Genomic DNA, 16,007 nt, shown 5'->3' with positions numbered 1-16,007 from the left:
AACCCAGACCTAACCGGCGTTATCCTCTGAAATATTGATCGAAACCAGGTTTAATTGGCTGCCTCAGTGTGGTACCACATTACTACGTGATTCAAACACGAAAAAAACCCAGGATCTGGCCAACAAGTATGCGAAGAAGGCAAAATCATGAGCCAGATGCGGGCATAACCCAGACCTAAGCCAGACCTAACCGGCGTTATCCTCTGAAATATTGATCGAAACCAGGTTTAATTGACTGCCTCAGTGTGGTACCACATTACTACGTGATTCAAACACGAAAAAAACCCAGGATCTGGCCAACAAGTATGCGAAGAAGGCAAAATCATGAGCCAGATGCGGGCATAACCCAGACCTAACCCAGACCTAACCGGTGTTATCCTCTGAAATATTGATCGAAACCAGGTTTAATTGACTGCCTCAGTGTGGCACCACATTACTACGTGATTCAAACACGGAAAAAACCCAGGATCTGGCCAACAAGTTTGCGAAAAAGGCGAAAGTATAAGCCAGATGCGCGCATATCCCAGACCTAACCCAGACCTAACCGGTGTTATCCTCTAAAATATTGATCGAAACCAGGTTTAATTGACTGCCTCAGTGTGGTACCACATTACTACGTGATTCAAACACGAAAAAAACCCAGGATCTGGCCAACAAGTATGCGTTGAAGGCGAAAGTATAAGCCAGATGCGCGCATTTCCCAGACCTAACCCAGACCTAACCGGCGTTATCCTCTAAAATATTGATCGAAACCAGGTTTAATTGACTGCTTCAGTGTGTTACCACATTACTACGTGATTCAAACACGAAAAAAACCCAGGATCTGGCCAACCAGTATGCGAAGAAGGCAAAATCATGAGTCAGATGCGGGCATAACCCAGACCTAACCCAGACCTAACCGGTGTTATCCTCTAAAATATTGATCGAAACCAGGTTTAATTGACTGCTTCAGTGTGTTACCACATTACTACGTGATTCAAACACGGAAAAAACCCAGGATCTGGCCAACAAGTATGCGATGAAGGCAAAATCATGAGCCAGATGCGGGCATAACCCAGACCTAACCCAGACCTAACCGGTGTTATCCTCTGAAATATTGATCGAAACCAGGTTTAATTGACTGCTTCAGTGTGTTACCACATTACTGCGTTATTCAAACCAGAAAAAAACCCAGGATCTAGCCAACAAGTTTGCGAAAAAGGCGAAAGTATAAGCCAGATGCGCGCATATCCCAGACCTAACCCAGACCTAACCGGTGTTATCCTCTGAAATATTGATCGAAACCAGGTTTAATTGACTGCTTCAGTGTGGTACCACATTACTGCGTTATTCAAACCAGAAAAAAACCCAGGATCTAGCCAACAAGTTTGCGAAAAAGGCGAAAGTATAAGCCAGATGCGCGCATATCGCAGACCTAACTCAGACCTAACCGGTGTTATCCTCTGAAATATTGATCGAAACCAGGTTTAATTGACTGCTTCAGTGTGTTACCACATTACTACGTGATTCAAACACGAAAAAAACCCAGGATCTGGCCATCAAGTATGCGAAGAAGGCGAAAGTATAAGCCAGATGCGCGCATATCCCAGACCTAACCCAGACCTAACCGGTGTTATCCTCTAAAATATTGATCGAAACCAGGTTTAATTGACAGCTTCAGTGTGTTACCACATTACTACGTGATTCAAACACGAAAAAAACCCAGGATCTGGCCAACAAGTATGCGAAGAAGGCAAAATCATGAGCCAGATGCGGGCATAACCCAGACCTAACCCAGACGTAACTGGTGTTATCCTCTGAAATATTGATCGAAACCAGGTTTAATTGACTGCTTCAGTGTGTTACCACATTACTACGTGTTTCAAACACGGAAAATACCCAGGATCTGGCCAACAAGTTTGCGAAGAAGGCGAAAGTATAAGCCAGATGCGGGCATAACCCAGACCTAACCCAGACCTAACCGGTGTTATCCTCTAAAATATTGATCGAAACCAGGTTTAATTGACAGCTTCAGTGTATTACCACATTACTACGTGATTCAAACACGGAAAAAACCCAGGATCTGGCCAACAAGTATGCGAAGAAGGCAAAATCATGAGCCAGATGCGGGCATAACCCAGACCTAACCCAGACCTAACCGGTGTTATCCTCTGAAATATTGATCGAAACCAGGTTTAATTGACTGCCTCAGTGTGGTACCACATTACTACGTGATTCAAACACGGAAAAAACCCAGGATCAGGCCAACAAGTTTGCGAAAAAGGCGAAAGTATAAGCCAGATGCGCGCATATCCCAGACCTAACCCAGACCTAATCGGCGTTATCCTCTGAAATATTGATCGAAACCAGGTTTAATTGACTGCCTCAGTGTGGTACCACATTACTACCTGATTCAAACACGAAAAAAACCCAGGATCTGGCCAACAAGTATGCGAAGAAGGCAAAATCATGAGCCAGATGCGGGCATAACCCAGACCTAACCCAGACCTAACCGGCGTTATCCTCTGAAATATTGATCGAAACCAGGTTTAATTGACTGCCTCAGTGTGGTACCACATTTCTACGTGATTCAAACACGAAAAAAACCAAGGATCTGGCCAACAAGTATGCGAAGAAGGCAAAATCATGAGCCAGATGCGGGCATAACCCAGACCTAACCCAGACCTAACCGGTGTTATCCTCTGAAATATTGATCGAAACCAGGTTTAATTGACTGCCTCAGTGTGGTACCACATTACTACGTGATTCAAACACGGAAAAAACCCAGGATCTGGCCAACAAGTTTGCGAAAAAGGCGAAAGTATAAGCCAGATGCGCGCATATCCCAGACCTAACCCAGACCTAACCGGTGTTATCCTCTAAAATATTGATCGAAACCAGGTTTAATTGACTGCCTCAGTGTGGTACCACATTACTACGTGATTCAAACACGGAAAAAACCCAGGATCTGGCCAACAAGTATGCGAAGAAGGCGAAAGTATAAGCCAGATGCGCGCATAACCCAGACCTAACCCAGACCTAACCGGTGTTATCCTCTGAAATATTGATCGAAACCAGGTTTAATTGACTGCTTCAGTGTGTTACCACATTCCTACGTGATTCAAACACGAAAAAAACCCAGGATCTGGCCAACAAGTTTGCGAAGAGGGCGAAAGTATAAGCCAGATGCGCGCATTTCCCAGACCTAACCCAGACCTAACCGGCGTTATCCTCTAAAATATTGATCGAAACCAGGTTTAATTGACTGCTTCAGTGTGTTACCACATTACTACGTGATTCAAACACGGAAAAAACCCAGGATCTGGCCAACAAGTATGCGATGAGGGCAAAATCATGAGCCAGATGCGGGCATAACCCAGACCTTACCCAGACCTAACCTGTGTTATCCTCTGAAATATTGATCGAAACCAGGTTTAATTGACTGCTTCAGTGTGTTACCACATTACTACGTGATTCAAACACGAAAAAAACCCAGGATCTGGCCAACAAGTTTGCGAAGAGGGCGAAAGTATAAGCCAGATGCGCGCATTTCCCAGACCTAACCCAGACCTAACCGGCGTTATCCTCTAAAATATTGATCGAAACCAGGTTTAATTGACTGCTTCAGTGTGGTACCACATTACTGCGTTATTCAAACCAGAAAAAAACCCAGGATCTAGCCAACAAGTTTGCGAAAAAGGCGAAAGTATAAGCCAGATGCGCGCATATCCCAGACCTAACCCAGACCTAACCGGTGTTATCCTCTGAAATATTGATCGAAACCAGGTTTAATTGACTGCTTCAGTGTGGTACCACATTACTGCGGTATTCAAACCGGAAAAAAACCCAGGATCTAGCCAACAAGTTTGCGAAAAAGAGCGAAAGTATAAGCCAGATGCGCGCATATCCCAGACCTAACCCAGACCTAACCGGTGTTATCCTCTAAAATATTGATCGAAACCAGGTTTAATTGACTGCCTCTGTGTGGTACCACATTACTACGTGATTCAAACACGAAAAAAACCCAGGATCTGGCCAACAAGTATGCGAAGAAGGCAAAATCATGAGCCAGATGCGGGCATAACCCAGACCTAACCCAGACCTAACCGGCGTTATCCTCTAAAATATTGATCGAAACCAGGTTTAGTTGACTGCTTCAGTGTGTTACCACATTACTACGTGATTCAAACACGAAAAAAACCCAGGACCTGGCCAACAAGTTTGCGAAAAATGCGAAAGTATAAGCCAGATGCGCGCATTTCCCAGACCTAACCCAGACCTAACCGGCGTTATCCTCTAAAATATTGATCGAAACCAGGTTTAATTGACTGCTTCAGTGTGGTACCACATTACTGCGTTATTCAAAGAAAAAAACCCAGGATCTAGCCAACAAGTTTGCGAAAAAGGCGAAAGTATAAGCCAGATGCGCGCATATCCCAGACCTAACCCAGACCTAACCGGTGTTATCCTCTGAAATATTGATCGAAACCAGGTTTAATTGACTGCTTCAGTGTGGTACCACATTACTGCGTTATTCAAACCAGAAAAAAACCCAGGATCTAGCCAACAAGTTTGCGAAAAAGGCGAAAGTATAAGCCAGATGCGCGCATATCCCAGACCTAACCCAGACCTAACCGGTGTTATCCTCTTTAATATTGATCGAAACCAGGTTTAATTGACTGCTTCAGTGTGTTACCTCATTACTACGTGATTCAAACACGAAAAAAACCCAGGATCTGGCCAACAAGTATGCGAAGAAGGCGAAAGTATAAGCCAGATGTGCGCATATCCCAGACCTAACCCAGACCTAACCGGTGTTATCCTCTAAAATATTGATCGAAACCAGGTTTAATTGTCAGCTTCAGTGTGTTACCACATTACTACGTGATTCAAACACGAAAAAAACCCAGGATCTGGCCAACAAGTATGCGAAGAAGGCAAAATCATGAGCCAGATGCGGGCATAACCCAGACCTAACCCAGACCTAACCGGTGTTATCCTCTGAAATATTGATCGAAACCAGGTTTAATTGACTGCTTCAGTGTGTTACCACATTACTACGTGTTTCAAACACGGAAAATACCCAGGATCTGGCCAACAAGTTTGCGAAGAAGGCGAAAGTATAAGCCAGATGCGGCCATAACCCAGACCTAACCCAGACCTAACCGGTGTTATCCTCTAAAATATTGATCGAAACCAGGTTTAATTGACAGCTTCAGTGTATTACCACATTACTACGTGATTCAAACACGAAAAAAACCCAGGATCTGGCCAACAAGTTTGCGAAGAAGGCGAAAGTATAAGCCAGATGCGCGCATTTCCAGACCTAACCCAAACCTAACCGGCGTTATCCTCTAAAATATTGATCGAAACCAGGTTTAATTGACTGCTTCAGTGTGGTACCACATTACTGCGTTATTCAAACCAGAAAAAAACCCAGGATCTAGCCAACAAGTTTGCGAAAAAGGCGAAAGTATAAGCCAGATGCGCGCATATCCCAGACCTAACCCAGACCTAACCGGTGTTATCCTGTGAAATATTGATCGAAACCAGGTTTAATTGACTGCTTCAGTGTGTTACCACATTACTACGTGTTTCAAACACGGAAAATACCCAGGATCTGGCCAACAAGTTTGCGAAAAAGACGAAAGTATAAGCCAGATGCGCGCATATCCCAGACCTAACCCAGACCTAACCGGTGTTATCCTCTAAAATATTGATCGAAACCAGGTTTAGTTGACTGCTTCAGTGTGTTACCACATTCCTACGTGATTCAAACACGAAAAAAACCCAGGATCTGGCCAACAAGTATGCGTTGAAGGCGAAAGTATAAGCCAGATGCGCGCATTTCCCAGACCTAACCCAGACCTAACCGGCGTTACCCTCTAAAATATTGATCGAAACCAGGTTTAATTGACTGCTTCAGTGTGTTACCACATTACTACGTGATTCAAACACGGAAAATCCCAGGATCTGGCCAACAAGTATGCGATGAAGGCAAAATCATGAGCCAGATGCGGGCATAACTCAGACCTAACCCAGACCTAACCGGGGTTATCCTCTAAAATATTGATCGAACCCAGGTTTAATTGACTGCTTCAGTGTGATACCACATTACTACGTGATTCAAACACGAAAAAAACCCAGGATCTGGCCAACAAGTATGCGAAGAAGGCAAAATCATGAGCCAGATGCGGGCATAACCCAGACCTAACCCAGACCTAACCGGTGTTATCCTCTAAAATATTGATCGATACCAGGTTTAATTGACTGCTTCAGTGTATTACCACATTACTACGTGAATCAAACACGAAAAAAACCCAGGATCTGGCCAACAAGTTTGCGAAAAAGGCGAAAGTATAAGCCAGATGCGCGCAAATCCCAGACCTAACCCAGACCTAACCGGTGTTATCCTCTGAAATATTGATCGAAACCAGGTTTAATTGACTGCTTCAGTGTGTTACCACATTACTACGTGTTTCAAACACGGAAAATACCCAGGATCTGGCCAACAAGTTTGCGAAAAAGGCGAAAGTATAAGCCAGATGCTCGCATTTCCCAGACCTAACCCAGACCTAACCGGCGTTATCCTCTAAAATATTGATCGAAACCAGGTTTAATTGACTGCCTCAGTGTGGTACCACATTACTACGTGATTCAAACACGAAAAAAACCCAGGATCTGGCCAACAAGTATGCGAAGAAGGCAAAATCATGAGCCAGATGCGGGCATAACCCAGACCTAACCCAGACCTAACCGGTGTTATCCTCTGAAATATTGATCGAAACCAGGTTTAATTGACTGCTTCAGTGTGTTACCACATTCCTACGTGATTCAAACACGAGAAAAACCCAGGATCTGGCCAACAAGTATGCGTTGAAGGCGAAAGTATAAGCCAGATGCGCGCATTTCCCAGACCTAACCCAGACCTAACCGGCGTTATCCTCTAAAATATTGATCGAAACCAGGTTTAATTGACTGCTTCAGTGTGTTACCACATTACTACGTGATTCAAACACGGAAAAAACCCAGGATCTGGCCAACAAGTATGCGATGAGGGCAAAATCATGAGCCAGATGCGGGCATAACCCAGACCTTACCCAGACCTAACCTGTGTTATCCTCTGAAATATTGATCGAAACCAGGTTTAATTGACTGCTTCAGTGTGTTACCACATTACTACGTGATTCAAACACGAAAAAAACCCAGGATCTGGCCAACAAGTTTGCGAAGAGGGCGAAAGTATAAGCCAGATGCGCGCATTTCCCAGACCTAACCCAGACCTAACCGGCGTTATCCTCTAAAATATTGATCGAAACCAGGTTTAATTGACTGCTTCAGTGTGGTACCACATTACTGCGTTATTCAAACCAGAAAAAAACCCAGGATCTAGCCAACAAGTTTGCGAAAAAGGCGAAAGTATAAGCCAGATGCGCGCATATCCCAGACCTAACCCAGACCTAACCGGTGTTATCCTCTGAAATATTGATCGAAACCAGGTTTAATTGACTGCTTCAGTGTGGTACCACATTACTGCGGTATTCAAACCGGAAAAAAACCCAGGATCTAGCCAACAAGTTTGCGAAAAAGAGCGAAAGTATAAGCCAGATGCGCGCATATCCCAGACCTAACCCAGACCTAACCGGTGTTATCCTCTGAAATATTGATCGAAACCAGGTTTAATTGACTGCTTCAGTGTGTTACCACATTACTACGTGATTCAAACACGAAAAAAACCCAGGATCTGGCCAACAAGTATGCGAAGAAGGCGAAAGTATAAGCCAGATGCGCGCATATCCCAGACCTAACCCAGACCTAACCGGTGTTATCCTCTAAAATATTGATCGAAACCAGGTTTAATTGACTGCCTCTGTGTGGTACCACATTACTACGTGATTCAAACACGAAAAAAACCCAGGATCTGGCCAACAAGTATGCGAAGAAGGCAAAATCATGAGCCAGATGCGGGCATAACCCAGACCTAACCCAGACCTAACCGGCGTTATCCTCTAAAATATTGATCGAAACCAGGTTTAGTTGACTGCTTCAGTGTGTTACCACATTACTACGTGATTCAAACACGAAAAAAACCCAGGATCTGGCCAACAAGTTTGCGAAAAATGCGAAAGTATAAGCCAGATGCGCGCATTTCCCAGACCTAACCCAGACCTAACCGGCGTTATCCTCTAAAATATTGATCGAAACCAGGTTTAATTGACTGCTTCAGTGTGGTACCACATTACTGCGTTATTCAAAGAAAAAAACCCAGGATCTAGCCAACAAGTTTGCGAAAAAGGCGAAAGTATAAGCCAGATGCGCGCATATCCCAGACCTAACCCAGACCTAACCGGTGTTATCCTCTGAAATATTGATCGAAACCAGGTTTAATTGACTGCTTCAGTGTGGTACCACATTACTGCGTTATTCAAACCAGAAAAAAACCCAGGATCTAGCCAACAAGTTTGCGAAAAAGGCGAAAGTATAAGCCAGATGCGCGCATATCCCAGACCTAACCCAGACCTAACCGGTGTTATCCTCTTTAATATTGATCGAAACCAGGTTTAATTGACTGCTTCAGTGTGTTACCTCATTACTACGTGATTCAAACACGAAAAAAACCCAGGATCTGGCCAACAAGTATGCGAAGAAGGCGCAAGTATAAGCCAGATGTGCGCATATCCCAGACCTAACCCAGACCTAACCGGTGTTATCCTCTAAAATATTGATCGAAACCAGGTTTAATTGTCAGCTTCAGTGTGTTACCACATTACTACGTGATTCAAACACGAAAAAAACCCAGGATCTGGCCAACAAGTATGCGAAGAAGGCAAAATCATGAGCCAGATGCGGGCATAACCCAGACCTAACCCAGACCTAACCGGTGTTATCCTCTGAAATATTGATCGAAACCAGGTTTAATTGACTGCTTCAGTGTGTTACCACATTACTACGTGTTTCAAACACGGAAAATACCCAGGATCTGGCCAACAAGTTTGCGAAGAAGGCGAAAGTATAAGCCAGATGCGGCCATAACCCAGACCTAACCCAGACCTAACCGGTGTTATCCTCTAAAATATTGATCGAAACCAGGTTTAATTGACAGCTTCAGTGTATTACCACATTACTACGTGATTCAAACACGAAAAAAACCCAGGATCTGGCCAACAAGTTTGCGAAGAAGGCGAAAGTATAAGCCAGATGCGCGCATTTCCAGACCTAACCCAAACCTAACCGGCGTTATCCTCTAAAATATTGATCGAAACCAGGTTTAATTGACTGCTTCAGTGTGGTACCACATTACTGCGTTATTCAAACCAGAAAAAAACCCAGGATCTAGCCAACAAGTTTGCGAAAAAGGCGAAAGTATAAGCCAGATGCGCGCATATCCCAGACCTAACCCAGACCTAACCGGTGTTATCCTGTGAAATATTGATCGAAACCAGGTTTAATTGACTGCTTCAGTGTGTTACCACATTACTACGTGTTTCAAACACGGAAAATACCCAGGATCTGGCCAACAAGTTTGCGAAAAAGACGAAAGTATAAGCCAGATGCGCGCATATCCCAGACCTAACCCAGACCTAACCGGTGTTATCCTCTAAAATATTGATCGAAACCAGGTTTAGTTGACTGCTTCAGTGTGTTACCACATTCCTACGTGATTCAAACACGAAAAAAACCCAGGATCTGGCCAACAAGTATGCGTTGAAGGCGAAAGTATAAGCCAGATGCGCGCATTTCCCAGACCTAACCCAGACCTAACCGGCGTTACCCTCTAAAATATTGATCGAAACCAGGTTTAATTGACTGCTTCAGTGTGTTACCACATTACTACGTGATTCAAACACGGAAAATCCCAGGATCAGGCCAACAAGTATGCGATGAAGGCAAAATCATGAGCCAGATGCGGGCATAACTCAGACCTAACCCAGACCTAACCGCGGTTATCCTCTAAAATATTGATCGAAACCAGGTTTAATTGACTGCTTCAGTGTGATACCACATTACTACGTGATTCAAACACGAAAAAAACCCAGGATCTGGCCAACAAGTATGCGAAGAAGGCAAAATCATGAGCCAGATGCGGGCATAACCCAGACCTAACCCAGACCTAACCGGTGTTATCCTCTAAAATATTGATCGAAACCAGGTTTAATTGACTGCTTCAGTGTATTACCACATTACTACGTGAATCAAACACGAAAAAAACCCAGGATCTGGCCAACAAGTTTGCGAAAAAGGCGAAAGTATAAGCCAGATGCGCGCAAATCCCAGACCTAACCCAGACCTAACCGGTGTTATCCTCTGAAATATTGATCGAAACCAGGTTTAATTGACTGCTTCAGTGTGTTACCACATTACTACGTGTTTCAAACACGGAAAATACCCAGGATCTGGCCAACAAGTTTGCGAAAAAGGCGAAAGTATAAGCCTGATGCTCGCATTTCCCAGACCTAACCCAGACCTAACCGGCGTTATCCTCTAAAATATTGATCGAAACCAGGTTTAATTGACTGCTTCAGTGTGGAACCACATTACTGCGTTATTCAAACCAGAAAAAAACCCAGGGTCTAGCCAACAAGTTTGCGAAAAAGGCGAAAGTATAAGGCAGATGCGCGCATATCCCAGACCTAACCCAGACCTAACCGGTGTTATCCTCTGAAATATTGATCGAAACCAGGTTTAATTGACTGCTTCAGTGTGGTACCACATTACTGCGTTATTCAAACCAGAAAAAAACCCAGGATCTAGCCAACAAGTTTGCGAAAAAGGCGAAAGTATAAGCCAGATGCGCGCATATCCCAGACCTAACCCAGACCTAACCGGTGTTATCCTCTGAAATATTGATCGAATCCAGGTTTAATTGACTGCTTCAGTGTGTTACCACATTACTACGTGATACAAACACGAAAAAAACCCAGGATCTGGCCAACAAGTATGCGAAGAAGGCGAAAGTATAAGCCAGATGCGCGCATATCCCAGAACTAACCCAGACCTAACCGGTGTTATCCTCTGAAATATTGATCGAAACCAGATTTAATTGACTGCTTCAGTGTGTTACCACATTACTACGTGTTTCAAACACGGAAAATACCCAGGATCTGGCCAACAAGTTTGCGAAGAAGGCGAAAGTATAAGCCAGATGCGCGCATTTCCCAGACCTAATCCAGACCTAACCGGCGTTATCCTCTAAAATATTGATCGAAACCAGGTTTAATTGACTGCTTCAGTGTGTTACCACATTACTACGTGATTCAAACACGAAAAAAACCCAGGATCTGGCCAACAAGTATGCGAAGAAGGCAAAATCATGAGTCAGATGCGGGCATAACCCAGACCTAACCCAGACCTAACCGGTGTTATCCTCTAAAATATTGATCGAAACCAGGTTTAATTGACTGCTTCAGTGTGTTACCACATTTCTACGTGACTCAAACACGAAAAAAACCCAGGATCTGGCCAACAACTTTGCGAAAAAGGCGAAAGTATAAGCCAGATACGCGCATTTCCCAGACCTAACCCAGACCTAACCGGCGTTATCCTCTAAAATATTGATCGAAACCAGGTTTAATTGACTGCTTCAGTGTGGTACCACATTACTGCGTTATTCAAACCAGAAAAAAACCCAGGATCTAGACAACAAGTTTGCGAAAAAGGCGAAAGTATAAGCCAGATGCGCGCATATCCCAGACCTAACCCAGACCTAACCGGTGTTATCCTCTGAAATATTGATCGAAACCAGGTTTAATTGACTGCTTCAGTGTGGTACCACATTACTGCGTTATTCAAACCAGAAAAAAACCCAGGATCTAGCCAACAAGTTTGCGAAAAAGGCGAAAGTATAAGCCAGATGCGCGCATATCCCAGACCTAACCCAGACCTAACCGGTGTTATCCTCTGAAATATTGATCGAAACCAGGTTTAATTGACTGCTTCAGTGTGTTACCACATTACTACGTGATTCAAACACGAAAAAAACCCAGGATCTGGCCAACAAGTTTGCGAAGAAGGCGAAAGTATAAGCCAGATGCGGGCATAACCCAGACCTAACCCAGACCTAACCGGTGTTATCCTCTAAAATATTGATCGAAACCAGGTTTAATTGACAGCTTCAGTGTATTACCACATTACTACGTGATTCAAACACGAAAAAAACCCAGGACCTGGCCAACAAGTTTGCGAAAAAGGCGAAAGTATAAGCCAGATGCGCGCATTTCCCAGACCTAACCCAGACCTAACCGGCGTTATCCTCTAAAATATTGATCGAAACCAGGTTTAATTGACTGCTTCAGTGTGGTACCACATTACTGCGTTATTCAAACCAGAAAAAAACCCAGGATCTAGCCAACAAGTTTGCGAAAAAGGCGAAAGTATAAGCCAGATGCGCGCATATCCCAGACCTAACCCAGACCTAACCGGTGTTATTCTCTGAAATATTGATCGAAACCAGGTTTAATTGACTGCTTCAGTGTGTTACCACATTACCACGTGAATCAAACACGAAAAAAACCCAGGATCTGGCCAACAAGTATGCGATGAAGGCAAAATCATGAGCCAGATGCGGGCATAACCCAGACCTAACCCAGACCTAACCGGTGTTATCCTCTGAAATATTGATCGAAACCAGGTTTAATTGACTGCTTCAGTGTGTTACCACATTACTACGTGTTTCAAACACGGAAAATACCCAGGATCTGGCCAACAAGTTTGCGAAAAAGGCGAAAGCATAAGCCAGATGCGCGCATTTCCCAGACCTAACCCAGACCTAACCGGCGTTATCCTCTAAAATATTGATCGAAACCAGGTTTAATTGACTGCTTCAGTGTGGTACCACATTACTGCGTTATTCAAACCAGAAAAAAACCCAGGATCTAGCCAACAAGTTTGCGAAAAAGGCGAAAGTATAAGCCAGATGCGCGCATATCCCAGACCTAACCCAGACCTAACCGGTGTTATCCTCTGAAATATTGATCGAAACCAGGTTTAATTGACTGCTTCAGTGTGGTACCACATTACTGCGTTATTCAAACCAGAAAAAAACCCAGGATCTAGCCAACAAGTTTGCGAAAAAGGCGAAAGTATAAGCCAGATGCGCGCATATCCCAGACCTAACCCAGACCTAACCGGTGTTATCCTTTGAAATATTGATCGAAACCAGGTTTAATTGACTGCTTCAGTGTGTTACCACATTACTACGTGTTTCAAACACGGAAAATTCCCTGGATCTGGCCAACAACTTTGCGAAAAAGGCGAAAGTATAAGCCAGTTGCGCGCAAATCCCAGACCTAACCCAGACCTAACCGGTGTTATCCTCTGAAATATTGATCGAAACCAGGTTTAATTGACTGCTTCAGTGTGTTACCACATTACTACGTGATTCAAACACGGAAAAAACCCAGGATCTTGCCAACAAGTATGCGATGAAGGCAAAATCATGAGCCAGATGCGGGCATAACCCAGACCTAACCCAGACCTAACCGGTGTTATCCTCTAAAGTATTGATCGAAACCAGGTTTAATTGACTGCTTCAGTGTGTTACCACATTACTACGTGATTCAAACACGAAAAAAACCCAGGATCTGGCCAACAAGTATGCGATGAAGGCAAAATCATGAGCCAGATGCGGGCATAACCCAGACCTAACCCAGACCTAACCGGTGTTATCCTCTAAAATATTGATCGAAACCAGGTTTAATTGACTGCTTCAGTGTATTACCACATTACTACGTGATTCAAACACGAAAAAAACCCAGGATCTGGCCAACAAGTTTGCGAAAAAGGCGAAAGTATAAGCCAGATGCGCGCAAATCCCAGACCTAACCCAGACCTAACCGGTGTTATCCTCTGAAATATTGATCGAAACCAGGTTTAATTGACTGCTTCAGTGTGTTACCACATTACTACGTGTTTCAAACACGGAAAATACCCAGGATCTGGCCAACAAGTTTGCGAAAAAGGCGACAGTATAAGCCAGATGCGCGCATTTCCCAGACCTAACCCAGACCTAACCGGCGTTATCCTCTCAAATATTGATCGAAACCAGGTTTAATTGACTGCTTCAGTGTGGTACCACATTACTGCGTTATTCAAACCAGAAAAAATCCCAGGATCTAGCCAACAAGTTTGCGAAAAAGGCGAAAGTATAAGCCAGATGCGCGCATATCCCAGACCTAACCCAGACCTAACCGGTGTTATCCTCTGAAATATTGATCGAAACCAGGTTTAATTGACTGCTTCAGTGTGTTACCACATTACTACGTGATTCAAACACGAAAAAAACCCAGGATCTGGCCAACAAGTATGCGAAGAAGGCGAAAGTATAAGCCAGATGCGCGCATATCCCAGACCTAACCCAGACCTAACCGGTGTTATCCTCTGAAATATTGATCGAAACCAGGTTTAATTGACTGCTTCAGTGTGTTACCACATTACTACGTGTTTCAAACACGGAAAATACCCAGGATCTGGCCAACAAGTTTGCGAAGAAGGCAAAATCATGAGCCAGATGCGGGCATAACCCAGACCTAACCCAGACCTAACCGGTGTTATCCTCTAAAATATTGATCGAAACCAGGTTTAATTGACAGCTTCAGTGTATTACCACATTACTACGTGATTCAAACACGAAAAAAACCCAGGATCTGGCCAACAAGTTTGCGAAAAATGCGAAAGTATAAGCCAGATGCGCGCATTTCCCAGACCTAACCCAGACCTAACCGGCGTTATCCTCTAAAATATTGATCGAAACCAGGTTTAATTGACTGCTTCAGTGTGGGGTCCACATTACTGCGTTATTCAAACCAGAAAAAAACTCAGGATCTAGCCAACAAGTTTGCGAAAAAGGCGAAAGTATAAGCCAGATGCGCGCATATCCCAGACCTAACCCAGACCTAACCGGTGTTATCCTCTGAAATATTGATCGAAACCAGGTTTAATTGACTGCTTCAGTGTGTTACCACATTACTACGTGATTCAAACACGAAAAAAACCCAGGATCTGGCCAACAAGTATGCGAAGAAGGCAAAATCATGAGCCAGATACGGGCATAACCCAGACCTAACCCAGACCTAACCGGTGTTATCCTCTAAAATATTCATCGAAACCAGGTTTAATTGACTGCTTCAGTGTGTTACCACATTACTACGTGATTCAAACACGAAAAAAACCCAGGATCTGGCCAACAAGTATGCGAAGAAGGCAAAATCATCAGCCAGATGCCGGCATATCCCGGACCTAACCCAGACCTAACCGGTGTTATCCTCTAAAATATTCATCGAAACCAGGTTTAGTTGACTGCTTCAGTGTGTTACCACATTCCTACGTGATTCAAACACGAAAAAAACCCAGGATCTGGCCAACAAGTATGCGTTGAAGGCGAAAGTATAAGCCAGATGCGCGCATTTCCCAGACCTAACCCAGACCTAACCGGTGTTATCCTCTGAAATATTGAACGAAACCAGGTTTAATTGACTGCTTCAGTGTGTTACCACATTACTACGTGTTTCAAACACGGAAAATACCCAGGATCTGGCCAACAAGTATGCGAAGAAGGCAAAATCATGAGCCAGATGCGGGCATAACCCAGACCTAACCCAGACCTAACCGGTGTTATCCTCTGAAATATTGATCGAAACCAGGTTTAATTGACTGCTTCAGTGTGTTACCACATTACTACGTGTTTCAAACACGGAAAATACCCAGGATCTGGCCAACAAGTATGCGATGAAGGCAAAATCATGAGCCAGATGCGGGCATAACCCAGACCTAACCCAGACCTAACCGGTGTTATCCTCTGAAATATTGATCGAAACCAGGTTTAATTGACTGCTTCAGTGTGGTACCACATTACTGCGTTATTCAAACCAGAAAAAAACCCAGGATCTAGCCAACAAGTTTGCGAAAATGGCGAAAGTATAAGCCAGATGCGCGCATATCCCAGACCTAACCCAGACCTAACCGGTGTTATCCTCTAAAATATTGATCGAAACCAGGTTTAATTGACTGCTTCAGTGTGGTACCACATTACT

Source organism: Colletes latitarsis, unplaced genomic scaffold (assembly GCF_051014445.1).
Source record: "Colletes latitarsis isolate SP2378_abdomen unplaced genomic scaffold, iyColLati1 scaffold0013, whole genome shotgun sequence".
Classification (NCBI taxonomy): Eukaryota; Metazoa; Arthropoda; class Insecta; order Hymenoptera; family Colletidae; genus Colletes; species Colletes latitarsis.
This window is presented reverse-complemented; position numbering follows the sequence as displayed.